This window comes from Pelodiscus sinensis, chromosome 10 (assembly GCF_052426305.1).
Source record: "Pelodiscus sinensis isolate ZL-2025 chromosome 10, ASM5242630v1, whole genome shotgun sequence".
In the NCBI taxonomy this organism is placed as follows: domain Eukaryota; kingdom Metazoa; phylum Chordata; order Testudines; family Trionychidae; genus Pelodiscus; species Pelodiscus sinensis.
In genome coordinates, this window is record NC_143061.1 from 12,920,021 (window position 1) to 12,937,274 (window position 17,254).

Consider the following 17,254-nt stretch of genomic DNA (forward strand, 5'->3'; position numbering starts at 1 on the left):
ACATCTACTCAATTCCAGCAGCAGGCAAAAAAACCCTAAAGTTAGGAGCTATTGGGAAAGGAATAGATATTGAGACAAAATATAATGACATTTTATAAATCCATGGTATGCCCACACCTTCAATACTGTGTGCAGTTCTGGTGGCCCCATCTCAAAGAAGAGAGATTAGGAAAGGAAAAGGTTCAGAGAATGGCAGCAAAAATTATTAAGGGAATGGAACAGCTTCCTTATGAAGAGGAATTAAAAAGATTGTTCAGTTTAGAAAGGAGATAACAAAGTGAGATAGGACAGAAGTCTATAACATGATGAATGGTGAGGAAAAAGTGAATAATAAATGGTATTTACCTCTTTGGGGTAACACAAGATCCAGGGGTCACCCAATAAAAATAATAGTAAGTTTAAACACAAGGAAGTGGGCTGTGTAACCCAGAAAAATCTCAAGCAGCTCATGACAGAGAAAAATCAACTAACGATTAGTCGTGATCTATTACCCACCTTGCGTTTCCTGCCCCTGGAATGGAGGTGGGGGCTGGTTTCCTGTTTTGATTGTTTATCTGGAGAAGTTCACTGGGGATCAGTTGCAGGGGCTGAGCTCTTTAACACATACCTAGAGGAATTGCTCCTTGGTTCCTTGTTTCCTGCAGGTTGGTGAAACAATGCTTTCTGTGCAGGGAGGAATTTTCCAAAGCACACCATGTTGTCTGAACTCTGCTCCCTTTAAAGTCAGTGGCAAAACTGCCAATGCCTTCAGTGTAGAGTTGGGCTGACTCTTGAAATCCAGCCAGTGATGTCAATGAAAGGAGGCAGAATTTATGACAGATCCCTGCCCCTTACATTTAAAAACCCACAATTTAAAAATCAAGTTCCCTGCACTAGTGTAATAAAGCTTAAGATTTAACAACTTTAACTCTATTTGGTCTCTGCTCACACTTTGAATTTGTCTCAGTAGTTTGGATGGTGAAAACAAATGAGATATTATGCATTGTCTTTATAGAGTCCGCTTGATACGTCTGAGTCTCACATGCCAGCACGGCGCTGCAGAGTTGAAGTTGCACATGCTGCAAATAAGGGAATGTTTGTAGCTGTTTTGTAGTAATCTATTTCCGCTGGAATTTTAAAAATGTAAACATTTCTGTGGGTTTTGTGATTTTTGCAAACTTGTGTATTTACAATATATACATTTTGGGGATATATCTGACTTGACATCTCCCTATAATAACCGGTAAGTGATTAATTCTTATCCACTAGGAAATTATAGCTTCATAGCACAAAGATGTAAGTGAAGAATTTCAATTATTTTTACTTAATTTCCTTTTAAAACTGCTATTTGGAAGTTTTGCAATTCTTTCATTTTCTATTGCAAGTCTCATCTGTCTTCAATTTGCTCAGATATTGTAGTAGTGGGGAAAAGTCAGATAAGTTTGATGCTGATAAAAATGAATACAGACAACCTGCTTTCCAGGAGTAAGTAATTTCAAGTCAGAAGCCAATTCCCCAGGCCAGGGAATATGAATGTCAGTAGTTTTGTTACAAGTGCATTGTTTATAACTGCCTATTCAATTTAGAAGGCAACTTGAAATTTGTGAATTTGCTAAGTTAAATATTTTATCACTTATTTTATAAAAGACATTCTTGTTCTTGCAATTAGTTCAATAAAGCATCAGTCATTAAAAGTTTATCAAATAAACCTCATTATATTTGTATTTGAAAACAAATCCCTTGAGTTACCAATTTTTTCCATTGTCAGCTTTTAAATTGCTGAAATGTGCACTCTGAAACCCATTTAAAATATCTTTCAACAAAGATAGTGCATTGCTTTGCAAACTACAAGTGTGCCTCTGAATTTGAATTTCAGGTCTATGATTTTTTGTGACAGCACTGAAGAATGAAATACCTGTTGACCCATTTTTTTGTGTCCTAGCTGATTACTGTTTGCTTGGCTGGATCGATTAATCAAACCAGTGGTTTGTCATATTTTTTTATAGCAGGTAAGTTATGTACTCAAAAATCTGTCCTGGCATTGGACTGTTGATTCGAACATTAATGTATGACATAACTTTCAACGCCGTTGGTTACAGCACCATTTTTTTGTTCAGATGCAAAGGGTCAATCAATTCTGTAAATCAGCACCCATATTTTTTCAGGCTTTTCTGTTTAGAAAGACTTTTTAAAAATATATTAGATATTTTCCATTGTTGGGTTTCTATAATAAATAAAATCAAGTAATCAGGAAGACTAAACTGAGTGCACATTTTACATAATTTACCAATGCTAGTGGCTCTTCTTTTTGACAAACATTCTAATGGGGATCAGATTCACGATCAGACTTTTATTGATAGAAATGAGGCCACTGCCATAAGTAAATGAGAGAGGGGAAAAAACCACTGACAATGAAATGGTGCAATAAACATGAACTGGGATTACTGTACAACTTTTATTCTTTCTTACAGAGGCCCCACTGAAGACCAGACACCATTCGGCTAGGTACTGAACACTTTCGTAGATTCTGCTCCAATATATAGAAAAATGTGTTAGGCAAAACAGAAGAGTGAGGTGACTTATCTGGGTTCTCATTTGCACATTAGCAGCAGAATCAGGAACAGAACCTAGATCTGTCTCTTGACTTTGCGTTGTTCTGCTCACTAAACCCTACTGCCATTTTACTATACTATATCTAGGAGGATTTATTTTAAAACATGGTGAGGGATTGTTACCTCCTCCCCAGGTGTACGCATGGAGTGGATACTTCCCCACTAATAAACACAGCCCCCGTTTAGAAAGACAGGTACAGAGTTTTCCTGGCTCTGAGTTTTAATGCAGAAGGACACAGTCTGGCCCATACGTTCTCAATTACATGACTGTTTTCTTCACCTCTTCCATAAATCGTAATGCTGTGGAAAAAGGCATAGAAATTGCAGGTTGACATGATACCTACATAAAAAAATTGAATTCGATAATATGGTAGTGAGTTGTGGTATAAGTACTGTGAGAGACAGAATCTCTGCCACGTTGTGTTAAGCATGCTTTCAGACACCTAACTGTTCTGTAACATGCTAAAAAGTGCTTTTGATCAAATGTCCTTCCTGGCGGATGGGCGAACAAGGGCAGTCTATATAGCAGAGTTGTTGACTCGAGTCCCATGACTTGAACTTGAGTCCGACTTAAGTCACATAGGTGACTCGACTTGAGACTCGACTCAGGTTCATTGTTTGTGACTTGAGACTCGACTTGAGACTTGCTAATTTTGTTAAATCGACTTGGTGAAAAAATTGTCCGAAAATGCCAATATTGATGGCTTGTACAAAAGTGACTTGACATTTTTAAAATTAATATTTGAGACTTTACTTGGGACTTGACTCAAAAGTGACTTTAGGGACTCGAGACTCAACTTGAGACTTGAACTGTAGTGACTTGAGACTCGACTTGGACTTGACAATGACGACTTGAAGACAACACTGCTATAAAGGCCCAATTTTTAAAATGCACAGCTATATTATTTCCCAGCCAACTTCCTTTAGATATGCCAAAGGCACTTGACTTCAAAGACAGCCAAACACGTGCTGTGTGTGAAGCTTTAAAAAACCCACTTTTGTGGCACCAGATAAATAAACACCCAAATGTGTGCACAGAAACTAAAACATTACTTCTGTACTGAAGATAAACACAAGACACTTCACTCCAAATGGTGATGAGGGAGAGGGAGCAGGAGATGAAAGCTATAACCCCCTGGAAAGTAACCTCTGATTCCATTCTTTACAGTTGGCTCTTCAAGTCCCTACCACGGTCCAGAGCCCATAGGATTAGACACTGCTCATATATGTTGTGGGAATCCCGTCTCTGCCCTAAAGATCTTACAATCTTAATAGACATGATGGAGGGAAAATGGGAGGGGAAACAGAAACTCAGAGGGTGAAAGTGACTTGCCAAGATCACACAACCCTGATCTCCTGACTTGGATCAAAGTGCTGTATCCTAGATCACGCCTCCATCTGGGCCTCTTAGTTGGGTGCCTCCAATAGGAGACTGCTCTTCACTGCAGTGATCACTGCAGGCAGCTTGTACAACGGGAGGAAAATCTCATTGTTAAATAGCATTTTTTAATAAACATGGGATCCCCCCTCCTCTGTGCTTTCCAGCAATGCACTATACTTTGAAAGAGGATTTTCAATAACAGCGCTATGCAGGGTTGCAAGTCCAAGAATGAGGGAATTAGCCAGAAGAAATGGCAGCTATTACATCAGCTCCAGCTGAAGAAGAAGGCTTTACTTGTTGCTAAGGTTCACAACCAGGGTGATTTGTTAGACTCCGCTTCTGATGACAGGAGTGGTTATTATGAGTTCTTTGGGGGGGGGGGTGTGCACGTGTGCGTGCGCTCACCACGTGTGCGTGTGTGTGCGCGCTCACCACATGCACAAGTGCCAGAACTTCCTATCCAATGACCAGTGGAAGCTGCAGGGGCAGGGAGCAGTGATCCCCTAATCCCTCTGCCTAAGAAGCCACTGCCAGAGGAAGCTCCCTTGAAGTAAATGCTACCTGGCCAGTGCCTGCATGCCAACCTTCTGCCTCATTCCAGAGTCTTCATCCAACTCCTTCCCACAACCTGCACCCAGAGACCGCAACTCCTGCCCCAAACCTTCCCCCCCCTTACCCTAGCCTGGTGGGGATATAGGTAGTGAGTATGGAATGAGAAGCAGGTGCTTGGAGAATGGGTGGGGCCTTGAGAAAGGGGGCAGAGCAAGAGCTTAGTGGGGTGGGGGTTGGGGGTCCCCAAAATTTTTAAATAGGTTGAGAACCTTTGCTCTAGGGCTACCTTGCTCTCTGGCTGTTTACACACCGGCACCTGGGAGAAAGCAGTTCAAGCTACAACAGTCCGAGCCGTTTGGGAGCCAATCCGAATCTGAGCCCTGCCGGAAAAAGGTAAGGGCTATATGTGCTGGCAAGGCCAACAGCCGGCCTCCTGGGCCCACTCAAGTTCTACCTGCAGCCAATCAGGTAATAAGTAGGCCTTTAAGGTGCACATGAGGGTGATCTTATACCCTTTATCTTGAATCCAGCACCCCTGCTGTTTTCCAACCATTTGTCCCCCTTCCTCTTTGCCTGGGCCTCTATAACATTGTAACAGTATGAGAAAGGTAGCAGGGTTGTGTACCCTGCATTTCACTTCTATCCCCCCCATCCATTCTCTTCCTGTTCCACTTCAAGGACTCTATTAGCAAACAACTGCTTGCTCAGGAGATGCAAGGCCTCCTGTGAGTGGGAACTGGGAAGGAAATCCCTTTGATCTGAGGGGGAAAGGGGTTTACTCCCACTTTCTTTTATCCTAAAGCCAAGTGGTGGTGGTGGGTCTACGCCCCATCCTTGACCTGTGAAACCTGAGCAGGTATCTCATGAAGCCGAATTTCTGCACGGTTTCCCTAACATCAGTCCTTCCCTGGGTCCTGCGGACTGAAACACCGCCCTCGATTTGAAAGGTGCTTACTTCCAGGTATCGATATTCCCCAGCCACAGAAGGCCCCTCCGACTCCATTATCAATTCACAGTGCTCCCTATTGCCCTAGCAGCAATACTAAGGGTGTTTACAAAGTACATTGATTCCAGTTCAAAAGATAAAGTTTATTAGAGGGGCCCTTGACTCCCCAAGCCAGAGCATTCCTGCCAGAAGCCAGGTTCAGGGCAATGTTAGAACTTATCACCAGCATCACTGCCCATCCGCTCACCACTGCCCAGGTCTGTCCCATCTCAGCACACTGAGAAGTCAGGAGTTATGGTAAGGAGCTAGTGTTACATATAAACCTCAGGGAGCTCAGAGCCATCCATCTGGCTTGCAGAGTAATCCTTCCCCACCTGTCTGGTCAGGTGGTACAGGGATTGTCGGACAACACGGTCTCTGTTTTCTGTGTCAATAGGCAAGGAGAGGCAGCTCTGCCAGGAAGTCCTTTGTCTGTGGGACTTCCTCATTCTGCATGTCTGGAAGCCTTGTACCTCCCTGGGTTTCGGAAACACATTAGCGGATCACCTCAGCATGTCCGCCTTCTTTCACTAGAAGTGGTCCTCTACTCAGAAGTCATCAGGACGCTCTTGCAGAAGTGGGCAGCTCACAGAATGGCCCTGTTTACCACCAGACAGAACAGAAAGTGTTATCAGCTCTGCTCTCTGAAGGTCTCAGCAGAGGCTTACTTTCTGATGCTTTTCTCCCTTTTTGGTCAGGAGACCTGACGTATGCCTTCCTGCTGATCCCACTCGTCAGCAAAATCCTCTTCAAAATCAAGAGGGACAATGCACGGGTCATTGTGATCAGCTTGGCTTGGACTTGCCATGGGTTTGGCGTGCTTGTGGACCAAGCCATAACAACTCCATAGACACTTCCCAGCTGCCTGGACCTACTTTCACATTATCAGAGTAGGTTCTGAACCCGAACCTTGCTTTGCTCCACTTCACAGCTTGGTTCTGTGTGGCTGAATCCAGAGGAACAAGCCAGTTTTAGTGTGGTGCTGCAGGTTCTAGTAGAGTAGAAAGCCCTCCACTAGGGCAACTTACCTGCCAAAGTTGAAGTGTTTCTCCTGATGGGCATCAAAACAGAATATCTCTCCAGCCCATTCATCTCTGCATTCCATCCTGGATTTCCTGCTTCATTTGAAGCTCCAGAGCCTTCCCTCCTCCTCAATCCAGGTGTACTTTGTCTCCATATCGGCCTTCCATCACCAAGCCTATGGTAGATTGGTATTCTCCCAGGTTCCTGAAAGGCCTTGAAAGAGTTTTTCTACTGGTCCAGGATCTGGTGTGCCAATGGGACCGCAATTTGGTCCTCACCAGACTCACATACCACCTTTCAGCCTCTAGCTTCATGTTTTCTTTCATGCTTGTAGAAGGTCACATTCCTTGTAAATATCACCTCAATGTGAGATTAAAGAGCTTACTTGGGAGTCCCCATACACAGTTCTACAAGGGCAACAAGCTTCCTCTTTGGCCCCATCCAACCTTTCTGCCAAAGATCATGTCAGACTTCCATCTCAACCAGGATGTGTTTCATGGTGTCTGTCCAAAGCCTCACACGAGCAACAAGGAGAGATGTCTGCACCCTCTAGATGTACCAGTCATTCTGTTTGAATGGGAAGGGATGCTTGCAAGCTAATTTCAGTGATGAGTCTTCCTCTTCGAGATCCTTCTGCTGTTCTCAACACTCTATTTTCCAAGGCTGTTTCCACAGGTCAGGGTGAGGAATTGAGGGGATTAAGAGGCTGGGGTTGTGGGTTTCAGGCTGCAGGTGTGTCTTTCTCTTTCAGAGAAGTTTATTTAATGTCCCTTTTGAGCCAGATTATTAGCAGGTTTTAATGAGTGTTGGTGCAGAGTAGAAGAGATGAAAAGAAAAAAGCAGACGACATGGCACATGAATGATGTGTGCAATTGGAGAGAGGCCCTGAATAAGAAGCAAAAATGCTTCTTGGAATATGAGCGAACTGAGTAAGCGTCACAATATAAGTGGTGTTATTATGTCAGTTTCCTGTAAGCCAATTTGCTGTACTTCCCGCCTTCCTTCTCCGCTATACAAAACAACAGCCGGAGGAGTCATTAAAATGAAGATTGCATCCCCAAATTGCCTATAATTCAGATCCTTCAGTGATAGAAAAATGTATAGTTTCAAGAGAAGCCATATGCAAGAAAGATCCTTGGCCAAATTGCGGAGATTTTAGTTCGTTCAAACCAGCCCCTCTGTGCTTTAGAGGAAACAATTTACTGCTTTAGTAAATAAACACAGCTGTTAAAAAGTTCACATTAGGCAGTCAGATTCATAGTCTGCTGAGTAAATGATAGTGTACAGCCTTTGCTAGCTACAGGAGCAAAGACGCCAAAACATCCTGCAAATCCTACGCTTCACAGGAAGATTAAACATAGATGTAGCAAATTATACACTGGGACCACAATCCTTAGAGCCGGCATTTGTGTGGATTGTTTCTCAGAATTGAAAACTTAGCAATATAGAGCAGCAGTATGTGAGAGCGAGCAAGCGCCTGTATGTGTGTGTATGTTTGGTGCTTTATGAAGAGTGTCAGGGTGTCAGCCTTGTAGAAGCAGAGGCCAACTTTCAAAGGCACAATAGTGCCTTCAGCACCTTATCCCCACTGAAAAATAGGCCTTTGAAAAATCTCAACCTTGTGTGCACTGCTTATCTTCTAAACCGGTACAGCATGGGCAGCAGGCCTGCAAGGTTTCTCAGATCAGACTTAGGCCAGTATTTAAGCAACAGACTTTAAGCAATGTCTGTGTAGAACAGATTACAGAAGCAACCAAGCAGGACAAGTTACAGCCATTTTGAAAACAGCTAGTCCCTATTCCAGAGAGTTTACAATATAAAAATTGGGGGGGTTGCCTGCAACCCGGTAACAAAAAGTGTCTGGATGTCTTATCAACTCTATACCTAAGTTAGTTAAATGGAGCATCCAGTGTGGGCAGAAGTAGCCTCCTCCTTTTGGACTACATGAAGTTCAGGGATAAAATTTTAGCCCTATTGACTTCAACACCAAAATTCCCATTGACTTAAATGGGACCGGGATTTTACTTCAGCTGTATGCAGCACCAGGATAACTTGGACTGGCATTTATCTAATGCCAATAGCTTGATTCAGGTGGAGGATGCTGGATTCTAGGGCAGTGATCCCCAACACTGCCCGTCATTCCCTGTCTTACAGTAATGGAGTCTCTCCGTGCCACGTCCCTTCCCCCCTCCACCATTACTGCCCAACTGAGAACTGTGGGCAGAAGGCAGAGCTGGTCTGAGGGCAGAGCTGGGAAAAACTGAGTGTGGTGGGAAGTTAATGCTGAGAGGCGGCAGAGTGAATGAGAATAGAGATGTGAGAGATAGTGGGTAGAATACAGTAAAATGGCAGGTTTAAGAATGGAGGGGCGGGGAAAGATGGTGAGGTAAGACAGAGAAAAATGGTGAGAAAGGAGCAGGAAAAGAAATCAAACAACAAGGGGAGCCAAGTAAAAAAGCAGATGCAAATTTTTGTAAATGGATATACAAATTTCCCTCAGGTTTCTGGCAAGGTTCCAGCTCTCCCTCTAGTTCTGCATAGGTTGTACACCCATATAATGCATGTACGCTCTGCTTTTGTCAGCTAATTATAATCTTTGCTTAAGGACATAACATTAAGGAGTGTGTGGCCTCTACTGAAATGACAGGGTGGGTTGGAATTGTGGTGAAAGGGAAACTTGACTGAGCCATTCCAGCAAATGACAATAGTGCTTGTTTCCAGCGAGTTCTCTCTGGCTACGTCTACACTGGCCCCTTTTCCGAAAGGGGCATGCTAATTTTACAGGTCGTAATAGGGAAATCCGCAGGGGATTTAAATATCCCCCGCAGCATTTAAATAAAAATGTCCGCCGCTTTTTTCCGGCTTTTAGAAAAGCCGGAAAAGAGTGTCTACACTGGCCCCGATCCTCCGGAAAAAAGCCCTTTTCCGGCGGATCTCTTATTCCTACTTTTTAGAAAAGCCGGAAAAAAGCGGCGGACATTTTTATTTAAATGCCGCGGGGGATATTTAAATCCCCCGCGGATTTCCCTATTACGACCTGTAAAATTAGCATGCCCCTTTCGGAAAAGGGGCCAGTGTAGACGTAGCCTCTATGTATGGATTGGATGGAGCCTCTCAGCCATAGCTGTAGTGAATATTGCTAGGTAACAGCAATAATTATCTCTGTTCTCATTTCTGAAGAGTCTGGCTATGTACGGGGAGAAGCACCATTTTGTGTGACAGAACTGATGCAGTATGTTAGAAGGGCGGCGCACACTGTGCTCGCCCATGGAGATTTTATTTCTGTTCTTTCTCCGTTTGCCCTTTTTCCAAATGAAGTCATTCTGAAAGAACATGGTGACATTGTGAGTAGTGAATCATGGCATGGAGCCACTGTTTGGGGACTGGTTTTCTCTCAGACACGTAGCAATGCAACTCACTAACTACTTTTTGGAGTGGAAAGCGGTATAGCCACTAGTAAGGGCTTCTGAGCAAATGGTAACCTACGGGGCTGTGCCTGGCTGTGTGTGCTTGTGATGGGCCACCTGCCTCACACTGAGCTCTCATGCGTTCATAGATTCCTAAGGAGGCTACATTTGAGGCAGCCAATCACAGAAGGGCTTACATGAACTGCCAATCAAGGCTGGGCAGGCAGAAAAGCTGCAGTGTAGAGCAGTGTGAGTCACTCCCTGGAGCTTGAGGAGGGAGAAGGGCTGGCTGCTTTCCAGGCAGAAGGCAGCAAGCACCCCAGACAGCAGTGCTGCTGGCGGAGATCTGGAGAATTAAAGACAGCTTCTGGTAGGCTGTGGAGCTTTGCAGGTTGAGGTCCCAAGGCAAGAGAAAGAGGGTGCTGGGGCTACTGGGAAGTGGCCCTGGGAGATCTATAGAGAAGTTGGACTGGATGCAGCAAGTACATCCTGGACCGGGATCCAGTGTAGTGGGTGGGCTTGGGTCCCCTCTCACCACTGAGGAAGTGGCTGGGCTGAGATACTGCCCCCAAAAGGGGGGGAGCCCAGAGTGTGGCACAGCCAAAAGCTGTGCCATGAAGAGGATACCGTGGTTCTTGGAGTGAGATGGTTCCCTGGAACAAAAGCGATGCTCCACAAGAAGAGGGAGCGCTAGAGAGAAGAGCTAACCCCCATGACAGCCAGCAGGAGGCACTGCAGTGGTGAGCTGCACCCTGTCACAGTGCTGCTACAGAAAATTAGCGGTTATATCTTCACTGTGGGGGGAAAAGGACTGTAGAGCAAGATTATTAGCCGTATATGAGTAGCTGTCTCATTGTGGAGTCCAGGGGAGACAAGGCACTTTATTTTTTACCTCTAGATAGCTGGCTGAGGTAAACCACACATGTGGGGGATACAGTGGATTGAGTCAAGTTAATTACATGCTACATTTTATTTTTTAATCACCCCTGTATATTTTTAGTTAGATGAGGTTATTTTAAAAATTCTTGTTGGGAATGTGATGCCTAAATGTTCATTTTGCAATAATAAATTATCCTATTTTAAACATTCAAAGGATAAACATCCCAGATGAATATTTTTTTAAAGTGGAACATTGTTTCAGAGAAATCTGTTTTTTTTTTTAATGACCCATGCTTTCTGGCTGGGAAGATGAACTTTTTCTGTCTCACTAGAAAATGTAATAATCACTTAGTGCGCTTAATGGTTCTGTAGGCTAGTGCCGTGTTGGTCTTGCAGCTGTTGGAAGGGAAAAGATTCCTTGGGAGGATGCTAGAATATGGATGCCGCATGTTAATGAAACCTCAAGATTTTGCTCTTCTAGCTCCAGCACTTTGTCTGCCACTTTAGCTGATTACGATTCTGGATAATTACAACATTGAATCTCACATTTAGTGGAAACAAAATGTACTGATGACAAACATGTTCCCTGTCCAAAGTGGAGAGGACTGACACATAGGAGGAAAGTGCAGTGAAGGTAAGCGCTGACACTTGTTAGGGAAATCAAAAGCCCCTTTATAAGCATTGTGACCAGCTCAGATTTGCAGTCATAGCATCACTTCATATGTTTGCAGGAGAAGAGAAGATGAGGTTCCAGTTTCCTCCTATCCTGGAGCCTTCCAAGTCCAGATTCCTTTATGGAAACTCAAGACCAAGCTCAGCCCCACCCTATGTTCATTAGCGTTAATGAGCATTGGCTGATGTATCTGAAAGCAGTGGACCTGAGACCTCATTTGAATAGTTCTAAGGTTTGACCACAGCAATTCATTCAGCTCGCTCTCTTGCGATCTGTTGCACTTGCCCGGTGGTGGTAACAGCTGTATGTCTACACTGCACCTGGTGTGAACTTCCCATTGTAGTATCGTAGAACACTAGAACTGGAAGGGACCTCGAGAGGTCATCCAGTGCAGTCCCCTGCCCTCACAGCAGGACCAAACACCATCTAGACCAGAGTTACTCAACTTTGGAAGCCCTGGGAGCCACAATGATACTCACAGCTCATGCCGAGGGCTGCAGCTTAAGTGTGGTTGCTTATACATGCAAATATATATGCAAATCGCTTCTTTCATATTAGTGGGCATGAATACAAAGTTTAAGGCAAGACTACACAACACACAGACCCCATTTAAGTCAGTTCTGCTGATATTAATAACATGCAATATTTACCTGATTTCCACCCATATGACAGCACTTTTAATGAGCAATGACAGTCCAGGAATTTAACTATTAAAACACATATCAACAGAAGACCATTCTGTTAACAACTTTTTTGTTTAGGCTTCCACCCCCGGGCCACATGTTGAGCCCCGTGTAAACCCAAACTGTACCATGGGCCACAAAAAAAAACGGGCCGCATGCAGCCCATGTGTTGAGTAGCCCTGATCTAGATCATCGAGCTCAGGGCTTGAGGCAGCAGAATAAATATAGCAGTGAGGATGTTGCACTCAGGCTGGGGTTTGAGATCCAGCACCATAACATCCACAATGCTATTTTTAGCATGTCTGCTTGAGCTTTGCCAGCTCACTCTCCTCTGCAGAGTCGACATATCCTTAGCATCTAACATCTGCCCACTAAGGCTACGTCTACACTGCAACACTATTTCGGGATACCAGAGCTATCCTGTGACTTAACAGCAAGCCTGTTATTTCGGGTTCACTATTCTGACATTCCTGTAAACCAGGCATGTCAAACTCGAAGCCTACTGAGGGCTGCACAAACGAAAACTGGTAGCTTTCAGGGCCACCTAGGGTTTCCAGATGGTTTGACCAAAAAAGAAAAAAATTGTCAAGGGGGGGAAAAAAAGAGGCATTATAGGTGGTGGCATTTGGCAATCCTAGGGCCAGCAAAGAGAATGTACTTTGTCAGAAGTTGTAGTTATTTATTATTATAGATTATGTTTTAGGTATATTTTATAATATTACAATCATTTGATGTGTAAAGTTATTTGCTCATATTAAATAATGTTTAAATTAATTTTACATAATTTGTAATGTAAATATAAATTTAAGGTACTTTTAAATTTTGTCTATGATACATAACTTGTTTTGTTGAAATGAAAACAAGTATAGACCATGGTTAATCAAATAGAACAGGCTTCTGTGAAAATTTCAGATACTTTGTAAGATTGAGATTTTGCATAAAGATATAATTATTCATGCAATTGCAAAAAATTGACATTTTTTGATATCAAATTAATATACATTTTGTGATTTTATTTGGGAATACATAAATACAAAACAAAATATTAACAAAATAACCCTTCCTCCCCTCCAGAGCCGGGCATTCCCATACCCTCATTCTAACCCAATCCTCCTCCACTCCCCCACAGCCAGGCCCCCCCAACCTAATGCCTCCCTCCTCCCCCCAAAGCCAGGCCCCTCCATTTAATACCTCCCCCTTCCACCAGAGCCAAGCATTTCCAACTTCCCCAACCTAATGCCTCCTCCCCACCTAATACCTTCCCCATCCCCCAGAGCCAGCTCCCCCAACCTAATACATGGATCCCAGCGTTGATATTGCCACCTGAGGCACTAGGGTGGTATGAACACAGTGGCTAGCTGTGAGCACCTGCTGGAGTGCAGAGCACCCAGCCGGCCGTGAACACGTGCACAGAGCAGCCCGGCTGGCCATGAGCAGGTATTCGGCCACGTGCTCTGAGCGGCCAGTGGGCCGCACTTCATTCATTTATAAAAATGTTCTGGCGGGCTGCAAAAAATTTCAATTGGGCCGCAAGGGATGTTTTGGAACAGTGGGTTATTTCGAAATGTGGTGCTCTGTAGACTGCACCAAATTACTAAATAAGCTATTTTGAAATAAGCTGCGCAATGTGCGTAGCTCAAATTGTGTACCTTATTTCAAGCTACGGTGCGGTGTAGACACAGCCTAAGTGGTTTTCCCCCTGATTTCTATGCTCTTGTAGCATTTAAAGGAGCATTGCCAACCTACTCATCCTCAGGAAATCCCTCTCACACAGGGCACTCAAGTCTGCTGCCATAAGGTTTTGAAACACACGCACGTAACCCCCCAACTCATGCTTGTAGGCGCTGTTTAGGGAGTTGCTATATGAAACAGTGCTATGATGGTTCCAAGTACTTGTCTGTCTTGGAGCTGGCGGGGCTCAAATTAGGGAGAGTGTATTAAGGATGTGATACTGTAGCTCCAGCTCTTGCTGCTGCTGGTTTGAAAAAATGGGTTTAAAATCTGACCTCTCCCATGACTCCTTCCCAAACCCCATTCGAATGCTACTCCTGTTTCGCATCTTGTCCAAGGTGTGTGGTTGTATAGTAAAGCCACTACAGGTTGAACCTCTCTAGTCTGGCACTCTCTGGTCTGGCAACATCCATAGTCCGGCAGGATTTGAATTACCTTGATGTCCACTAATCATGGGTGGTCAAGTTTCCTGTGGTCCCATAAAGTTTGTTTATAGCCCCCAGTCTTGGTTCCCAATGTTCTGTGCTGTTATTTAGCTCTAATTTATCCCTAAACATCTTCTAAGAGCCTGGTCAGTAGTGGAAGTTTTGGTAATGACGCTAGACAATATTGACCTCCCGTGGTCCAGCAAATTCTCTGGTTCAGCCCCGGTCAGGTCCCGAAGGTGCCATACTAAAGAGGTTCAATCTGTAGCTGTCTGAAAAGACAAAGCTACTAATTTTTTACCATCATTTTTTGAGGATTGAAATACTCTTGAAGAAGAGAGTGTTCCCAGGAATTATGTAGTTTGGGGTAGTTTGATATCCTATTTCTATTATAATTTAATTTCTAATAGTTACATGCAAACAAATGTCTACTGGCAATTAAATGAAGTAGACATATGCTAATCGAAAGTGCTGATAATTACACAATCTTCAAATTAATTAACGAGCCAAAGGCAGCCAAACATTAGCATTTAGAAAGAGCTTTTTTTGCATTAACCACTAATGAGTTCATTTAAATTTATCATGCAACCCATTTTGGAAAGCATAGGCCATATTTAATCATATTCAATCAGATTTAATAATGAAATCCTTAACACTAGGCATTGTTGATTGTGAAATTACCATAGAATTCTAATTGTTAAATAGAGGGGGGACATTTCTGGTGTGCGCTATTAATTGACTGGGACTGCTATGTGAAAATTGGTCATATATTTATGAGCAGAGGTATAAATATACTAAATAATATCTGTATTTGAAGGCTTATGAACACCATGCATTTCTGTCATTAATTCTTGAATAGCATAAAAATTTATCTTAAAGAAGAAACTTAGAAAATTCCATGATCAATAGGAAAGAAAATTTGTTTGGAATAAGCACCATCCTTCAGCTAGGCAATTGCATTTTAATTCAGCAGTTCATTGGCTCAAATGCTGTTCTTTGTGTAATTTGCATGTATCCAGGGTTTATCAACTCATCCGAAGTCAAAGGAGCTACTCCCAGCGTTTCAGGATGTCACCAATAAGGGATTTTATTCAATTGTCTTTTGCTCGGTCAAAGGGTCCTTGTCTAGTCCCATTGAAGTCCATGTGAATTTTGCCACTGGACATAGTCGGGGAAAGAATCCATCCTCTATGATTATGAGCTCACTTCCATCAAAGTTACCCCACTGTAAGCAGTGCAATGGAGATCAGAACCAGCCTTCTAGAGTCTAGTACCCTGATACAGTAACCACAGGAGGCAACAAACTACAAGAAGACATCTAACAAGGGTGTTATAAACTACTAGCAGATTTACCCAGCATTGTCCGCGTCCATCCCACGTAGGATGTCTTGCTGTCGACTCCGGCCCTGAGGATGGGGCCATTGAGTCCAGCACACAGCGATATAGGAGTCTGATGCAGGTGCTGAACTTCCCATCGACACCTGACACCTATGAGGCTGCCCGGTACCTCGTAGAGATCTCAGAAACCGAGGTGTCTATGGTTCAAGACAAGCCACCAGCGCTGCCGAGACCACACCCCTCGAGGGGAAAGCCAGCAATGCTTGATGCAGTCCCTAGAACAGCACTGAGGCAGATGGACATCCTCGTCTTCCAATGGGTCACTGCCACTGGCACAGTGCGTCATATCAGCTGCTTCGGTGGCTGCTCTTGCACTGGGCTCATGGGAGAAAGGTGGAGATCCACCATGCCTGCCACAACGCTCAGTGTCGAGGTCATGCTTCCGGTCCCAGACCACTTCAAGATCGAGAGGAAATCAGCACTGCTCTAAGACACTTGCCTCTCCCAGTACCGGTCCAGATCTCCGAGGGTGTCCACTTGTATGACTCCAATGCCAGCACCAATGCCATCGGTGCCACATTGGTCATTGTAGCCAGAGTCAGTCTGAAGTGATGTCGACACGTTCCCACCAGAGCCATACTGAGCCTAGGGGATGTGACCCCCCCCCCAGCACCATGGCAACTGCAGTGGCCACCCTCCACGCGATGGCCCTTCTGGACAACCTGGTGTGCCCAGATCAGTGGTCTCCACTAGCCATCAGTCTCGATCCTGCAGGGACAGATGACATTCAAGGGCACTGTAAGCCACTGTGTCTCATCCTAGCAACTGAGGCCCCAGACCAGACCAATGGTGGCAGGGTTGGCCAAAAGGAGAAGCTCGAGCCCACCATCTCCTGGAGCCATCAGGGTTACCCACTGCAACTGCACATGCCTCATCGACTGTGTTTGTAGTGCAGGTTCCCATTCAGGAGATCTGTAGGCAGCCACGTGGTCTTCCATACACAAGTTCATGGCTCACTCCGCCATTGATGCAGCTGTCGGTAGAGCAGTGCTCCAATCTGTGATTCCGAACTCTGAACCCGCCTCCGTAGGAGTCACCTGACTGGAATCAATGTGAGCAAGCACTCAAAGATGAAAAGACAGTTACCTGTTCATGTAACGGGTGTTTTTCAAGAAGTGTTGTTTACATCCATTCTGATACCCACCCTCCTTCCCCACTGTCAGAGTAGCTGACAAGAAGGAACCGAGGGAGAGGTAGGGTCAGCAGTGGTATATACGCGCTAATATTGCGGAACCACTCTAGGGGTCTCCACAGCTGACCCTACAGGAACTGATAGGGGGAAAAGCTTCTGACGCTTGTGCATACGACATGTGCATACCTGATTGAAATGGATGTGAACGACACAGTCTTTTATGGTTTATAGACTGCTGTACCAAAAGCAGTTGATACTGGAGGGGCACCATTAGTGTGAATAAGGAAATGTCATATTATGGCATTTAAAAACCCAGAAATGCAGTTTGACTGAACAGTAGTTAATATTATAATTGTTTTATCTTTGCTGACAGCTGTAGATATCCTCTGGAGTT